General features: G+C 42.2%; 1 protein-coding gene across 2 annotated transcripts in view; it reads right to left on the bottom strand.

Moving 5' to 3' along the window:
• Nucleotides 1-17724, bottom strand: part of LOC135261416 (RNA-binding motif, single-stranded-interacting protein 3-like) — a 299499-nt gene that overhangs the window by 181364 nt on the left and 100411 nt on the right. Inside the window, exon 1 of one of the 2 annotated variants that reach the window (XM_064347703.1) lies at nucleotides 7516-7617. The exons of the other annotated variant lie outside the window; for it this stretch is intronic. The gene's annotated coding sequence lies outside the window, so the exon portion shown is untranslated. Of the gene's footprint in view, nucleotides 1-7515; nucleotides 7618-17724 lie in introns of those variants that run through there. 2 annotated transcript variants of the gene reach the window in all.

The raw sequence follows: 17724 nt of genomic DNA, 5'->3' as shown, positions 1-17724 counted from the left end.
CGCTATTAATATCAGGAATCTTTAACACCAAAAAATAAAAAATAAGTGACAACTATCGACCACAAAAGAAAAAACACCAACGACAAAAACAAATTCACAACTGAAGGTCAAGTTCACAGCACTAACCATTCAATTGTATTCAATGTTATTCAACTTGGACTGTGCATCCTTGTCTCCTACTTCTCCATAACTGAAATATGTGATCTTTGTTTCTGTTTCTAGCCATTTCCCCTGCTACAAACTTCAGGAGACTGCTCATATATTGTTAATATATTGGCCAGACTAAGTATATTTATATGAATATGAATGAAAAAATAAAAAACAAAAATCACGTGGCTTTCCTGCTCTTATTTCTATCAATACATTTCCCAGATGCCACAGGTAATTCCACCAGCAGACAGCTAGCATAAGTAAAAAGGTCATCACACCAATCTGGCCACAAATCTGCAGAATCTCTGTTCCACTGCGGTGCATTGAAGACGGCACAGGGGGCCTAAAAATGTAACTTAACCGCTTTAATAAAAGGCATCTGTCCATTGTTTGCCAGATGGACCATCTTGCACTGTGCTGCAGGTGAGGCTTTGTAGGTGAAGCTCCAGTGCAAGAAGGGGTAATCCCCCAGGGTCCTAGAAGCAAAGGGAAGTGCCCTGGGGGGTGGGAAAGAGGTCTTATCCCCAACCCATAATTCACTGCAGGAGCAGAGCTGCTGGTCCAGGCTAATGCAGGGGGCCTGGGGCCTGGGAGGCCCAGCCCATACTGAGCCATGTGGAGCTTTCAGCAGCGTGTCAGAGTCTCGCATAACACGCATATCTCCGCAGTTAACGTGAGAGCAGGGCGGCTCCGGTTACCCGGGGCTTTCCTGTTTGGAGGACGTGCTCAGCGTGGAGCTGGACAGATGTTTGGGGCACCCAAACCTACGGGCTTTCCTGGAAATAAAACGATGACTTTAATCTCAGCGTGATCACTCGACGTGCGTCTACTTCCAGCTTGAAATGCGATATCTCCTGAAAGTGAATACGCCTAAAGAATTTTCCAGCGTAAATTTTTACCGCGAGGCACATTTCCAGGAGTATAATTAATTTTGAGCACTGCTGGGAAAAGTGTATATTTTGTATATCTTTTGATAGGAGTCATTTGTTTCCAGGAACAATCAAAGGTATGCAGCCTATTCACATATGTTACAGCACCACTATTATTTGAGCTACAAAAGCACAGCCTCCACAGGGTGAGTCAGAGCGGATGAACCCATCACCCAAACAAATGAAAAACAGGAAAGGAAAAAACAATCACATCGGCTTTAAATTATTTACTTTAGGTGGGGCTGAGTGAACAGAGATCTCTCACTAACACCTGAAACTGTACACAAGGACACAGGAAGAGCTCAAAACACGACCTTGGAAAATGTGAAATAAGCAGGGGACAAATCTAGTCAAATAAGATCATACTATGGTAGCAAACCTGGGATGAGTTTACACTGCAGACATGAGCGTGGGGTGGAATTTTTTATTGAATGTGCTGGTGTATATATGTTTTATTGATGTGTGCTGGTGTGCTCTCTTAACCGATGACCTGAGACGGGGTGACAGCAGTCCACGTATCGCTTTGGCTGTTCTGTAGAATGCAGGGCTTGAAAACGAAAACAGAAACAAACACAAACTAAAGGCATTTTTGCAGGAACAAAAGCTGAAACCAAATCAACATTACCGTTCACGAGCACTGAGTGAAAATTTTATTTTATTTTTTCCGTTCCATGCAATTTCACAAATGCTTACATCATGTTTTCCTGCGTGGTGGCACAAAATCATGGTGGTGCGACAGCAGGCATTTTTAATTTCCCAAATTGAACGTTTAGATTACTCGTTTGATTTGGCAAGATTAACGGTCTGGCTTGTTGAACAAATATAACAGGTTTTGTGACAGGCTACTGGGCTGGTTTCAATGTTTGGGAGGCGAGAGTAAAGGAACAGAATTAACGGGTTTTTATTTCATTCTAAACTGTATAGGAATGTCATGTTTTGCTTTATAAAATTGCTTATTCATATAAACCCAATATAGTATTACCCGGAAAAAATGAATAAGAATAATAAGGAAGAGAATTGTAGTTGACTTATTGAAGCAGTTCAGAATGCATTGTCTGGTAGCATTAGGGTCCATGATAGTGCATTACTGTATTTTACAGCAGAGGCTGTAATGCAGATTCCATTTCCCATCAGTACCACTGCACAGTAATCCAATAAAGAGTCCAGTTTAACTTAACTACACATCTCACGCAACGGCTGTCTCATATTATCAGTGATACTGCAGGACTACACAGTACAAAAATGTGCTTGGGGGGAAAAACTGCCAAATCCACATAATACATCTGACACACGTGTAAGTAACACGAAACATCCTAGACCGGCAGTACAGTTGCATGGTCACACAAAACAGGCATTTTTATCCAAAGGCTATGCCAAATACCAGCAGTTCTGTTACATAACGACAAAATATAGAGCTGGATTCGACAAAATAAAACTCATCTGTGCTACATCATCTGTCCGGGTTATGCAATGTACTGCTGTGCAGGAGGAAACAGCCCATATATTACCACTACTATTTATGTTGCACAAAATAGTCTACTTCACACCAGATCCTACCAGCATTGTCACACAGCCAAGAAATATACAGCTTCTCTAGACACCACAGGTCCACTTCAGATTACTGCTGCCTTCTCCTGTTGGTACTGTCACACAGGCACTCAACAGAGCTTGGAGAAATGTGCTCTGCGGTCCCTTGTACTGTGGTACCCTTTGCTCAAGGAAACATGTAAATCGAATAAAACATGAATATCACACCACTGCACTGCCTGTGCCAAGGACTGAAGTCAAAACAAAATTCAGAAAGGATCAACAGAGTGCGGCTCTTCGCAGTCACTCGCGTCTCAGAAGCCTCTGCTGCATTGTGTCGATTGCTTAAGACAGCTGAACCCCGTGAACCCGGAGGTCAGTCAGTGTGGAGATCCATCAGCAGTCTTTTACTACACACAAAACAAATTCCAGCCCGGCGGTTCCTCCGAGCCTCCCTTTTCTTTGGAAGGCCCCGCTGGCGGGCGGAGAGCGGTCTCGGAGCGCGCCCGCTTGGCGCGGCTTTGCGCAGACTGGAATGCCTTTATTGGTATTCCAAAGCCCTGGCCTGGGAAAAGAGGGGCGGCGGGGGGATCGCGTTTCCACGGCGCTGTCGGAGCCGGGCGGACCTCCTGTAAGCTGGCTTACCCCGAGCTGGCCCGCCGTTTGGGAGCCCCGGGGACCCCGTCCCCGATTGGCCGGGCTAACCGCTTCACTCGCACGTCACCTGACACCTGGCACGGACACACACAGCCCCAAGGGGGTCGCAGGACTGTCACTGCATTCACAATGCGGGGCGAACCTAAACACGTTTGTGCAGTCACTTTCAAATTCAGTGTTCTTCTAAAAAGTGCAGCTATCTTTAAAAATGTAAAAACTACAATCATGTGCGAGTCTGTGTGCGTGAACGAGTATGTGTTTTGGTTCTGAAACCAAGCATGCCGTTTTCTTCCCCCAGTTGTATAGACTTTAATTTCTCCTCAGAAAAAGTTACAGCGGTAATAGCTGAGATATAGGAATATTTTGGGGGAAACAAAATTCCCTGATGAACCCCTATCTCCAATGACAATGGAGTTTCTTTCCTTTTTATTTTTGTTCCCAATATGCCAAAATGTTGACCACTTGAATTCACAATTAATGACTCATCCTATATGGGAAAATGCTGTCCCATTTGTATACCTCGGCTTTGCGGCTGTTGATTCACTTCCTGAAACCGGCACAGTGCAAGACGTATAATCACTCTCCTTCACTCCTTCCCGAAGAAATCACCATTATTATTCATTCGATTAGGCAATGAGCTAATCAGTCAGGTCCAAATATTTTACACACTTTGTCTCCTTTCATAGCCGGATGTCTTGTGGTGCTCTTCAGGCCTATTAGAATTTAAATTCACAACAGTGAAGGACACATCTAGCATTCAAGCGTGCTTCTCAGTGGCCACCTATGAAAGCTCCTACCCTCTACACCACACTGCCATCTGTCTTTCAGTGTTAAGCTCACAGATTCTGGGAGCTAAATGGCAGGCCAATAGTTCTGCAGCTCCTCTATAATTAAAGCCGGAGACTGGGGTCTGCCGTAACCAGAGCAACTCAACTTGTGGTGGTGGTGGGGGGGCTGTGGCCTAGGGGTGACGTGACAGCTGGAAGGACTCAATTATGCAGGGCAGAGAGCCCTTGGCTACTACAGCTAACTGCAGCGGAAAGAATGTGGCTAAGTTGGCACACAGAATTGTGGGTGGCAACAGGCATGCCGCTGGTATCAAAAGTCAAACACTACAGTATTTGCAAGCAATTTTCTTCACGGCAAGCTCTCATCAGACACGATATTGCAATTTCCAAACTGTATATGCAACGCACTTGCATCTCAACTTACTCGTACAAACAGGCTAAGAGTAATGTCCCCGTTCGGAGAGAAATGTCAACTTGGAGCAAGCCGCTCGAACTACTACGATTAAATGGGTTTCTGCTTCCATCTAATCTCAAGCGCAGTGTCATGATGACTGCCGAACCCTTTGAAGTTGAAATTCAACCTTGTGGTTCGGTTTCAACCTGAGCAAAACACGTAAGGAAGAATGTTATTACTTTTTTTTTTTTTTTTTTTACAATACGGCAATTTATTTCAGCTTGATAAGGGCATGTTTTCATTTCCTCATCAAGCTGAAATGCGAGACGAGCGAGAGAGCGTGATTCGCGGGTTGGGAGCCGGGCGATCTGACGAGCGCTCTCCGCCCCCAGGAATCCCGCTCTTCAGAGGCAGCACGAAAGGGCCCGGGCCTCTGCGGAGGCTGCAGACGCACACATCTCTCCCTCTGTTATCTGTCCTCTCCAAATATTTGCATTGGCCGGGCACATGTTTATGCGCAGATAAATCTTTTAGGGGCAGGAGTTTGACCAGAGCACGGACAAGACATGAATCACAGAGGCGCGGTAATTACGGTGGGATTTCTCTCCCCCCCAGCATCTCACGGAGGACTTCATCTCCGCTTCGAGGGGGTATGTTGGAACAAATAAATAAATAACAAAATGTGATGTTTAAGCACACCGCCTCCTGCTGGGCTGGTGTGTGTTTGACAGCATGGAAAACGGAAAGAGCTCAATTCCTAGCCCATTCGAACAAATAGGAAAAGAACACACACAAATGTCATTTCTGGCTGAAATTCCTGAATGAGCGCTTGACGACCATGCCTTGGATAATTACTCAGCACCAGTGGGAAGAGGAAATTCTGAAGCCCCGCCCCTTATTACAGGCTGATAGATTATTAGGGAAAAGTAAATATTGTTGGGCTACAGACTCTTTCATGGATAATGAGTATTTTACTTGCTCCAGTGTAATGGGCATCAGCAACAAAGCGTCTGAAAAATAACACACATCTGTCTGGGGAAAGGTAAACGAATGGCTGAATTCATCTGGCCATTAGCCAAAACTCCATTTACACACAGCATGTGGAATGTATTTCCACATGTAAAGTGTTGTTGCTTAAAACTGGTTACTCATGAAATTATAATTTCATGAGTAAGTTTGTAATAATTAAAAAAAATTTAATACATTTTTGTACTTAAACATAAACACAGGACCTTTCATTTTTAAATTCTTAAATAAACCCCTCCACCTCCACAAATACTCAAACACAAGCACTCGCATGCACACTCGCTCGCACGCACGCACCAGTACAGAGAAAATGTGCCTCAATTCATGCTGGTGCAAGTGCCATCCTCTCTCCCTCTAGTTCTGACACATGCAGGCCATCTGAGACCTGGCCCAGAACACTATGTACTGTACCTGCTAATGCTGGGCTGACACCCAAAACGCTATGCACACAACCTGCTAATGTCACAGGCAAGGACACAGAACACCCCACAGAGAGCCTGCTCATGCCCAAAATGTCCTCCTCGGGCATGGATGTCGAAACACTGCACTGCTTTAAGGTCCCTGCTTTGTTTGCACAATTTGAGGATGCCCGATACTTTGGACCACCTCGTACAAACTGGATGACAGATAAAGTCATGTGACACATAAGGCGGTTTTCAGCGATGTCTACCACGCACAGTTACGGCTGGTTGTTTAAAGATAGTGTTACTCTTTGACTTCCAAGAAGGTGACAAAGCCTTTAAAGATCAGCGCATCCCGCTGTAAACTGAGAAAGCTTAATAATATGTTGAAAGTAGGCAGTGTAAGCCATTATGGATAATGTGTGCCAGTAAAAAAAACTAATGCAACAGTGCAAACACAGACTGTTCTGCCACCCACAGGGACACGCATCAATATCCATGTGACACAGAATTTGTTCATTGAAATTTACAGGTAAAATCAATATTTCAGGAACGCACAGAGCTGTGTGCAGACACAGACCCATAGTAGAGGTTAATGCTGAACACTGTCCATGCCAAAATATGAAAACAGCAGCAAAAAATATTAATCAAGGCACCGAGACCGTCCTTCATATTCTCTTCAGAGAACCCATGATTGACTGTCAGGCCTCATTTACAATCAAAGTGATTAATGGGATCATTAATTCAGCTAAGTCTGGGAGTAGGTGAGCGGAGACACCATTGTGTGATAATCCGTCTTGGATCTGAACAAATCTGAATAACAATAGTCCATCATTGCTCACACCCTTGAATGTCCTGTTAGTGTTTTGTTGCTTGCAATGTAGTGATAAAGAGCTATCTGAAGTTAATTGACTAGATAACAAGCGTTATAATATTAGTTTAGCTAAGACAGCAAATGAAAAAAAAAACAATTGATGATATACTTACAAGTGTAAGAATGGTTTATTTATTGATGTTTGTAGTGTCGATGTGTTCCTGCTAAAGTTAGAGGCCTGTAGTGATGTCAAAGCACAAGTATGTTTCAAATTGAATGGATTTAAGCATACTTAGACTTGATAAGTTTATTCCTGGAGGTGTGTTCTTACAAGAACATGAGAACACAGATCACAAGTATAAACTGTGGAACACAGCCATTGAGAAGGGACTGGCATTCTGTGAAGCTGTGTTTATCCAAGGAATTTCACCTCTGGTGCCGTAAAGCTAATTTCCCCAGTGAAATCCATTCAAAACTATGAATTTAGCCAGACCAAATTATGTTATTTTGGACAGTTCTTTTAAATTCTAAAATTTCTTCACACAGAACGAAGTAGGCTACTCTCCAGGGACCATTACATAAACGAGCACGAGGCTGTGTCAACTACGGGGAGCGGATTGAGCCTTCCGAGCCATGAAGTTACCTGTGTTACACCGACAGTGAAAGGACACTGGTGTGGAAAAGTTTGTTCTTTTCATTACTGACGCCAAGTTAGTTAGCGCTCGGGGAAAGTAGGCACAAACAACAACAACGAGCTGACAAACTCACGTCTGCCAGTGGAGCTACAGTGCGGGGCAAGCATGGACTTCATTGAGTTACTGCTACTCACTTTTTTCCATATTTCCTCTTAAAAGTCGTCTCTCTGTAGACTTGGTTTTCTTCTACCCGCGCCACAGACTTGCCCGCCTTTTCCAAAAGCCCAATTCTTCTTCGTCTGATTTTTCGTTATGTCACGTCGGTTACTACCTGCTTTGCATTGCCCCCTACTGGTCACAGTAACATGCAGCGGTCCTACACCTGCACAGAACCGATGCATCAGAGTCAATACATTGAGTTTTCCCACCCCTCAAAGCTACGATGAATCCACGGCTTCAGTGTCAGTATTGGTTTGATTTTACAATTTATTTTGAAATGATTTCTGTTAACGTCAATAATGTTATCGGCAATGCTGTCACATTATTGTTACCTGAAAATAATTAAAATTAGCCAATATTGCTAAAAAGGTGACAAGATCTTATTTTATTACTACATATTGTATACATAGCCAATAATATAAAGCACAGTGTATGTTTTTATTTGAATAAAAAAGGTAATATTGATGAAATCTTTAATGCACCACACAGGATTTAAAGCCAAAGCAAGTAGATAAATCCAAATTAATTATATTAGCTGTTTCTGTCTGCAGTCAGAAACATTGCTTTTCAACGATGAATTTGATGAAGTTCGTATTTGTATTGCTCTGAAAAAATATTTAGCTGCAAATATTAGCACAGTTCTCTTGTCTAGTTGTACCTACCTAGCTAGACAGCTTGGTAGCTTGCTTGTCAAACAAAATATTTATTTAGTTAGCCAAGCTAACCACAATTTATGATTGTAATTTAATCTTTCTAGCTAACCTGCTAGCTTTTCTGTAAGTAGCTGGCTAGCTAATGTTGCATTTAAGTGGAAACAGATGCTACTAGTACTGCTGACTGACATCCCAAACAACGCTAGATTATAGCTGGCAATGTGCAAAACACCACGTCTATGAATATATTAATTCAGCAAAGCTAGAGGGTGTTTGTTCACATAACTGTTATTTTTGGGATTTATCTAAAAAAGCACCGAGCAAGCCATGCGAGAAGAAAATGACTAATACAAGCTAGCTAGCTTTTTTTCACTAACTACATTCACCAACAGTTGGCATATGATTTCAGTTTGATAGTTACAGCAGCTATAGTTATGACTTATAGCTAGCTACCTAGTTTTTTACTACAGAGGCAAGTATCATGGCTAGATAACTTGAGCAGGCAATTTTAACACGTGCTTATTTAACTAACTTTGCTAGGACAGATTATAGTGATGGTAGGGTTGGTATATTTAGACATTTGCACTGGTGTACGTCAGGGAAATCGTACATACAATGAAGATAAAGATGGCAGACACAGGCACAGCATACTTCAAGGTGACCAGCAAAAAGAAGCCAACGGAAGCAAGAGGAGGGCTGCAGAGGAGAGTGGTCTGGACTGGGAGAGTGTGACAGAGCAACACAGAGAAAACGAGGCAAAGAGAGGACAACAGACAGACTCAGAGACTGAGAGAGAGGAGCCCTCAGTGAGCACTGGCCAAAGTGGACCTCCAGGTAGAGCCCTGCAGCGGGATTGGGATCCCACGGGACCCAACACAATTGTTGCGTTTGCGGGACATGTTTACTGTGACGTCGGCGGGAGCGGGTGGTCAGAATCAGGTTTGTGGGATTAGCGCAGGGTGATGAATGGAATTTAATACATTACAAGAAACGGTATAAATTATTACATTGCTTAATCGTGCATGTAAAGACATAACCATCTAGTCTGAGGACAGAATTTCATTAAATAAAATCACTGTATCTTCGGGATGAGAGAAAAAAAAACTGTTAGTCAGATACAGTATATACTGCCTGAAGTGGTTAACTGGGTTGTAAGGGTGTGTTTACATATATTGACATATATTTGAATGAATGGGTGGTACTACCTGGTTCAATCAAATATTGTAGTTATGTGCAGTAGGCACCTAAAATAGCCAATTTTTTCTAATTGGACACATTTTTATGTTCATATTTCTGTGCCACCCTAAAGTGACTACTAGTCCCATCCTGGCCACATCATTGAAAATTTCTGTGTGCATGGCACATCAAAACAACCACTATATTTAGTCTATGAGAACACAGAAGAGATGAGCTGGTTGGACAGATTTTGCATCATAAAAATTCCAGTGGGGCAATTTAAACATGACCAAATTTTACCCCAATCACATGTGGCCTGGTTTTGAAGAAAACTGCCCACACTTTGTATTTGCAAAGGAAAGAACTTTCCATGGCTGTGCCTAATTTAAAAAAAATGTTTTAAATGTAAATGAAAATCGTCATGAGATTACAGTTGAAAAGCATGTGATTCATAAAGGAAAGTGGTTACTGACCTTTCTCAGTGATTGTGTCTGTTTGCACGGCAGTGCCTTGTCATCTGTGAGAACGCATATGGAGACGTGATTTTGGGATGACGTAGCACTGTCTGCGTCGCCCCAGCATCTGTCAAAACCCGTCAAACTCCAAAGACACGTACTGTAGTGTCCTAGGGACAGCTCACACTCACAGATGGGCTAGAGTTACAATGGACTCCAGCTGTCTCATTCTATCCTTTTGATCAGCAATGACGTTTCTCAGCAAACCCTGCTACTCATCCACACGTCCAGGTGCCAAACCCATTGAACAATAAGTCACACCTGGTATCTCACTGCATATTATCTGCATATTTATCTACTTTATCTTCTGATCACCCATGATATCTTTCCACATATTGCCCTTCTGAAAATGTTAGCTACATTCTGAGCACACCTGCATCTTTCCACATTGCTGACATCCTTTCATCATTCGCCTCCCAACACCTAGTACTCTCCTGCTATCCCCTAGTACTTCTATTACTCCTAGTTAGACATTTCCTGCTAACTCCTGCAACATGAATTTCTGTTTTTTGTCATGAAAATTTCCATGGAGACTGGAGGAAGAAATGGAAGAGTAGGGTGAAAGAAAAACATAGTGATTGATCAAGGATGGAAAGAGCAGTCCAAAATAGTATTTTTTGATAAAATTCTATTCTTACAGCCACCTTCCATCATTTTCCGCTGCTATCTTTTTGCTAGTATCGTGTTTTTCCCCTCAAATTAAGATTTATTGCCAGAGTGAGGAATTCCAGAAATGGTTCTGCCAGTTTATTTTACATGTGGCATTACTGGAAGAGGGATGACTCAAAGTTGGAACTGATGTTGACAGTAACGAAAAAACTGTGGTGGATTAAGACACTGAAAGTACTGGGAGATTCATCCTTGGAATCGTCTGAAGCTACTAAAAACCTTTTGATAAAATCAGCAGAGAAAACTGCTCTTTGTCAATTTGATTAAACTGTTTTTGAGGGCTTTCATAGCGTATTCTTTTTATGAAACTACTGCTTTATTTTTAAACTTCACATTTTAGTGTTCTGGTGAATACTGTGTCAAACAACATTTCAGAAAATAATAGAACATTGAAACTTCACTGAGCCCTGATTGCTTTTGTCTTGCATTTCATTATGCCTTGACAGGCACTTGGTTCACAAAGGGGAGGGATGCTCGTACAATAAATCTTCTTAATTTAATAATCTGCTCCCTTTGTATTCATAATTTGTATTGGCCCATTTTACTAAACTGTGGTTTTGACAGCTATCTTGCTAAAGCACAATATGCCTGATTTGATAGCGACAGAAAAACACTGATAAGGTAGCCATGCCAATTATTCACAATAACGTGGGCTTGCTGTAATATTAACTTTGTCACGGTGACAGGGCTGAAACCCAGAAACTCTAAGAGCTGCCAGCATTGTACCCCATGCACTGCCACATTCATGCTTTAGCAGGCATGGAGCCATGGCACATCATCCTAGCAAGCAATAACACACACACAAAGGATGGTGCTAGCAATGATTGAAAGCATTTTAACATGGATTTTAAATTTAATTAATGGAATGGACACATTTCCTCATGACCAACAGTTACCTGGTACATGAACTGCATGAGCAATAAGTAGGAGATGCGAGCTGGGAGTCTGGGGAAATTGGATGTTAGCTGGGGTATGGAGGATTCATCATGATCACAGAGTAATAATGGTTCTGTGTACTGCAGGTGTAGGCAGGATTCTATGTGAGCTTGGGGTAGGAAAATTCTGTGTAATGTTGGGGTTGGGAGGATTCTGTGGCTGCATCCCAAATCACTCCCTATTCCCTATATAGTGCACTAATTTGCCATTTTGTAGTGTGTTCCATCTGAGAAACAAAATTGTAGCACACTATATAGGTAATAGTGAATGAGTAAAGTGAGTCATTTGGGGCGCAGCCTGTGTGAATTAGAAATACTGGAGATTCTATGTGAGCTACAAGTAGGGGAGATCCTGTGAGTGTTCTGTATGTGAGTAACAGAGGTGATTGTGAGCTGTGAAAGGGGCAGAGTGGGGGGAGGAAAAAACCGGAACATTCCTGTTGTGCTGTGGAGTCTGGCTCCCCTTCACATCAGTGGAGCATAGCAGCCACTCTGGCACTGAACAGTGCTTGATGTGGGGGCAAATTAAAACACCCGCACACCCCTGGCGACTATATAAAAAAGTGTTTATTTTCAAATAGTATATTTATTTATTTATTTGTTTGTTTGTTTGTTTGTTTGTTTGCTTGTTTATATGTATAGTTGATCAAATAGCTATCTATGGTTGTAACTTATAAGCGTGCGCAGCTGAAGTAATTGCTGTTCTCCAAAAAGGTACAGTGGACTAAGATGAAACAAGAGCCGAAGGTTTCTTTCTTTTGAATTAATGTTCGTTTAGAAATGCACGTCATTGCACCGGAATTGCAACAGAGCACCAAACTGAGATGTGACTGCAAAAGATAACAGCTATTTGAACAACTGCATAATTAGACATGAATAAGCATGAGAACAAACAGCAGAACGAAAGTCAGTGCAACTAGGTGTTTTAGCCTCTAGCTGTGCAAAACATTTACGCAAAAAGAACATTTTGTTTCTGTTCTGTTCTTTTTTCATTTTCATTGCTAGGGCCACCCTGCTTCAAAAGAAAACCTCAAAAAATATATTAACCTTTTTGTAAGCCAGATGTTTGTTAATTGTAGAGAAACAAACTCGGTCACAGACTGCGTGATCTTCTGTTTACCTCATCTTGCCCTCAACAGATCTAGAAATCTCTTTCCATTTTAATGCCAGTTTCACAAACACCAATGTACTGCATTTACAGTTTAGGTAAAGCAATAATTTTAACGTGCTAAGGAACTCCATTTTCCCACCAATACAATACGCAGACGTGCCCGTAAATACGGCCGCTCTCGTCACGCGCCGGAGACGCTGGCCGCAGACCGGCTTCACATTTTCCGCACGTTCCCCGCTCTATAAGGATCGTCCGGCGTGTCAGCGAGGTACAGAGCCAGCAGCAGGGGTGTGAGGGATTACTCATGCAGCTCGCACTCGCCCAGAGAATAGTGTGTGGCACACACAGTACATCAAAGCTTTGGAGTTTACAAGCACGCCTATTTTTCCAGTCTTTTTCTTTTTTCTCTCTCTGGTTTTAACTCTGCATCGCCGCGATCAGAAGTCCTCCTCGCTCTCAGATGTTTAGTTCTCTTTGAGGATTTTTATCTACACAGCTCATGTTCACACGCACAAATATGCTTTCATACTCGCCAACTAGCCTCCAGTGTGGCCTAGATTTCCGGTACTTGACGTGCAACCAGAAAGGCCCCGGTTTGAATCTTGGCTGGAGTAACAGCGTTGCATTCTGTAAAACTGGCAAACCACTCCTTATCTTTAATGTCAAATATATGAACATTTTTTCCATGTTGGAGGAGGCTTGTGTTTTCAACCATTTATAATTTAGCTATTAATCCTTTATTAAGCATATATAAGGACTTTATTATAAAGTGTTATTGCCTTGCCCAACCTAGTTTCAACCTGCACCCCACAATAGATTCAAACTAATTACTCACTTGTCCAGAGTTTTGTTTCATACCTGGTACCCAATAGAGCAGTTCCAACAATTGGAGACAGTATAAAATGGCACCGATGCTGTTCTGAGAGTTGCAGCTTTCTTCGGCTTCCCAAACACTACACAGTGAAACCTTGACAGGGCCCTTTTACAGCAGGCTCCTACAGATAACAAAGCTGTGTGGGAGTGAAATAAATGGTGAAGCAGCTTAATGGTTTACATTCTGTACAGAAATCCAAACACATCAAAGTACAAGGTGGGTCAGATGCGCTGCTATGTCCTCACAGTGTATATCTCTACAATAAACAGGATTAAACAAAGATAGTGAAGTATTAAACACCTCTTTATGAAAGGGGTTAACTGAAAATGTCCGGAAAGGCTAGTCGCACGACCTTTATGACGGATGGTAGATTGTCGATGCAAAGGTTTTTTTTTTCCAGGTGATATAGTGAAAATGGCAATGCTGAGACTTCAGGATCACAGCAGGCATCCGTGTCATACGTAAGAGATGATGGCTCTCCTCAGTGAAACTGTGCTCTTCACACCCAAGGTGAGTGCTACACTTGTGAAAGTGAAGAGCACACTGCAGTACTGTTGCTGTGACTTCATCACGGTCTATTTTAAGACGTGAGAACTGCTGACTATTTATAAACACTACATTGGAAACTTGACTGCCAGAGGAAATTAACTGTCTATGAGGGGGAAAAAAACCTGGGTGAAATTTTCCTCATAGGCAGTTATTTTCCTTTACAGACTACAAGAATATATTATATGTACGGATATGATGCCATTTCCACCGAACTGTGGTGGATGGGGTTCTCTGGGATCTCAGTTCCTGTTTACATGGGGATGTTAATTGCCATACATTACCATATACCCTTCCCCATGTAGTAACCTCTTCAAGTATGTGTCATACTTAGCACAAAGTATATAGCACTTAGTATGTAATACATAATCTAATACATTATTATACTCTATATAACTCTATTATACACTATAAAAGTATTGATAGCTGTTTTATAATGTGTAAAAAATAAAATAAAACCATGGATTCCTGGTACCTACATGTATTGCATTTTGCATTGTGTTTTTCCATCTGCAACTATAAGAACTGAAAAAATTAGGAAATAAAGAGGAAAATGGTATGAAGGGAAGCAGAGAGGCCCTGCATTTATGGGTGGTAGCACAGAACATCCCCATGAAACAGCACATTAACCTTCTTCACAGCTATTAAACAAAAAATCTCAGCTGAACAGAACAGCCCAATGTGACTTTCATTAGTACCACATTAGGAGCAGGAACTGCAGCAGTCCAAACCAGTCTCCATTGCCATGCTCCTATGATCATACATCCTGATTGAGGTATCCTGACTGAGTCACATCAAGGTTCACTATCAAGTCTTTACCCAATCAAAGGTAAGGATTGTATGCTCACTGAATGATGCTTTATTACAATAAAGCATAGTCATAACAGGTTCTGTTGGATCAATCCAACTTGAATCATATATATATATTTTTTTTTTCTTCAAAATTTTAAAATCCTGACTGCTTAATGGTAGCTACGACAGCTCTTAGGCCTAAGGTCTGTGAATACAGTACAGTTTATTCAATGAAATCATCAAATCAACCAGACGCGGTGCTATGTAAGGCAGGAAATATTTCGCTGACTTAAACCCTACCTCACTGGGAGCGTCTATGGCCAATATTGTCAGAACTGTCAGTACTGTCTCTATCTGTCAGAACTACAGTAATTTTATCAGAACTGCAGGGAATGTCACTTAGGCTAGAACAGGCTCCCCAACTGGATACTCCACTGAGGAGCCCAGCCGTGTGGGTTAATGTTCACCGTGGCACGACGCACTGAAACTCCTCACTGAGCACGGAACACTGATCCAACACAATCTGTTCTGGGGGGCTGGAGAAGGCTGTAACGCGGGCCACTCGGTGCATGGAAGCCCAAGTGAAACAGTAATGTTAATATGATCCGCTCTCTCACACTCCAGCTGGGAGCCACATACTGCCTCCACTCCGAGCCCAGCAGTGCTCACAGCCCAACTCGCATTGCTTCAGACATTTCACGGGGGAAGCAAATGTTTTTAGTCATGCGATTTTTATGTGATAGCATGTGAAATAGACGTGATTAACTGTCACCAGGAAACTGCCTTCAACTTGGTGGCTTCGGAAAAGTTGGTATTTGTGTGGAAGTCCTACAGTAGTGTCTAGTCCCGCAGTAGTTTATTGTCATTATTTATGTTTAGTGTATGTTTCATTTAGCCTGTACAGTTTTTGTGTGTGATGAAGGATATATTAGATGCTTACAGAAGTTTCTGATGGTCTGTTGGCATTATAATAGCTGGTACAGGGTCATTCAGAGGTTTGCGGTCTAAACCAAGAAAATACACTTTATGTAACTCAAGGCAACTTGCACAGTGAAGTTATGCCTCTAGAGACTGTACAGTACGTATGAATTTGTGTTGTTATTTCTTCTCAGTTCACAAGCAATACAAGATCTTTACTCCCGAGTACCTATGTGGTAATGTTAACACAGGAAGCCACACCAAAGTTTTCTTGATCACTAGTTGCATGGCCATAAGAAAATGCAAACTGATTGCCAATTCTTTGAAGAATAATCAGGTAATATATGCACAACTCTACAACCTCTAGAGGCATACTATCCTGTTCAAGCTGCTTTGGAATGAAATGTATTTTCTTGGTTGAGACCATGAAACCCTGCATGCTCTCCTGCCATTGCAGAGCTTGCAGGTTGCCAGAAACATGTAGATGTACTTGTATATGTAATGTATATAACACCCTGAATGAATGAATGAATGAATGAATGAAATAATTAATTAAAAAATTAATTAACGAATTAATAATTTTAATGATTAATTGATAAAAGTGAACTACCCTTTCATAAGGACAGGATCAATACCACTAACCCCCACCCCACAACCACAGACACACACACACACACACACACACACACACACACACACAATCCTTTATATATTCAGGATACAGCTCCCATGGGGAAAAAAAGAGTTAACCTCAGTCATGGAATTAACAAAACATGGCAGCAATTAAGTGCACAGAATGGTGATGCAACAATTATCTGGCATCGTATGTCTGAATACGAAGCTCTTGAGGCTACAGTATGAAACTTTAGTCCCAACAATTGTTTAGAATCAAATGTCGTCGCGGAGCGCTAGTTCAATCTATAATATGTATGGATATATTTTTCAAAAGAATACAACTAACATCTGAGAACATCTCAGTCTTTAGTTACCCAACTACACTCTGCACTGTTTCATGGCAGTGCTGCATATGAGTCACACTCTGGAAAATATGATGTGGTGTAATGCAAACCTGGTACATACAGGAAAACAAATGCCTCACTCCGCTGCTCAGCTTCCAAACAAACGCCCACACATGCGAGCACGGAGAGACAAACAAACCCGTGCCGTGCAACGGAGACCGCACTACACAGCCAGCTTTTCTAGGTCACTAAAAGTGCAGGGTAGCCATCCGAGTAACGCATTACTGAGGCTTAAGACCATCTCTGCCTTGCCAGCGTTTGAAGACCTCTTCTGTGATGCGGTGACATCTTAGGGTCTGCGTCCAGAGCTAGCGCACGCATGTCCCATCCTCCTCGAGCCAGATTACCAGGGTCATCAGAATGTGCGGTAAAATGTCCAAATGGTATCTATGAGGCTGTGTTCCGAGGCGTCTGCATACACAAAGACAAGCAGCATAGGAAATACAGGCTGCAAGCTTGGACTGTGTCTCAAAGAGAAGAATTCCTGCAAATCCACTATGACAAGGTTCACTGAAAATTGTGTTGACTGGAGATGATTTGGAGTTCAATTACAGCCATGTATTTTTAAAGGGAACTGGGAAGATCTCCAATTTAACGCAGAAATAGGACGACACCGTGACTTTGCTGTCTGAAAGGCAAAGGGCCAAATAAACAAAAAGAATTCCTGGTTCAAGCCCCATCATGACTGCAGTGACGGGTAGCAGGTAGTAGCCCCCATGTTCAAGCATATCATTGTTTAGCCAGACTGCTTGAACGGACTTGTCACTGGTCGGGGGTGGGGAGGAAGTCTTCCGCCCAGACATGCGGGGGGGGGGGGGGGGTTAATTTGAGTTCACATTGCGATAACAGTAAAACTAAAATGGTAATATTACCCGGCAGATAAATGCAAAATCTAAATGAATCCTTCGTATAAAAATGCAAATGCCTCATGTGTGATTTGCATACAATGGTGCCACCGTAGCCTCCAGTGCTGTAA

Source organism: Anguilla rostrata, chromosome 8 (genome assembly GCF_018555375.3).
Source record: "Anguilla rostrata isolate EN2019 chromosome 8, ASM1855537v3, whole genome shotgun sequence".
Taxonomy (NCBI): domain Eukaryota; kingdom Metazoa; phylum Chordata; class Actinopteri; order Anguilliformes; family Anguillidae; genus Anguilla; species Anguilla rostrata.
This window is presented reverse-complemented; position numbering and strand designations above follow the sequence as displayed.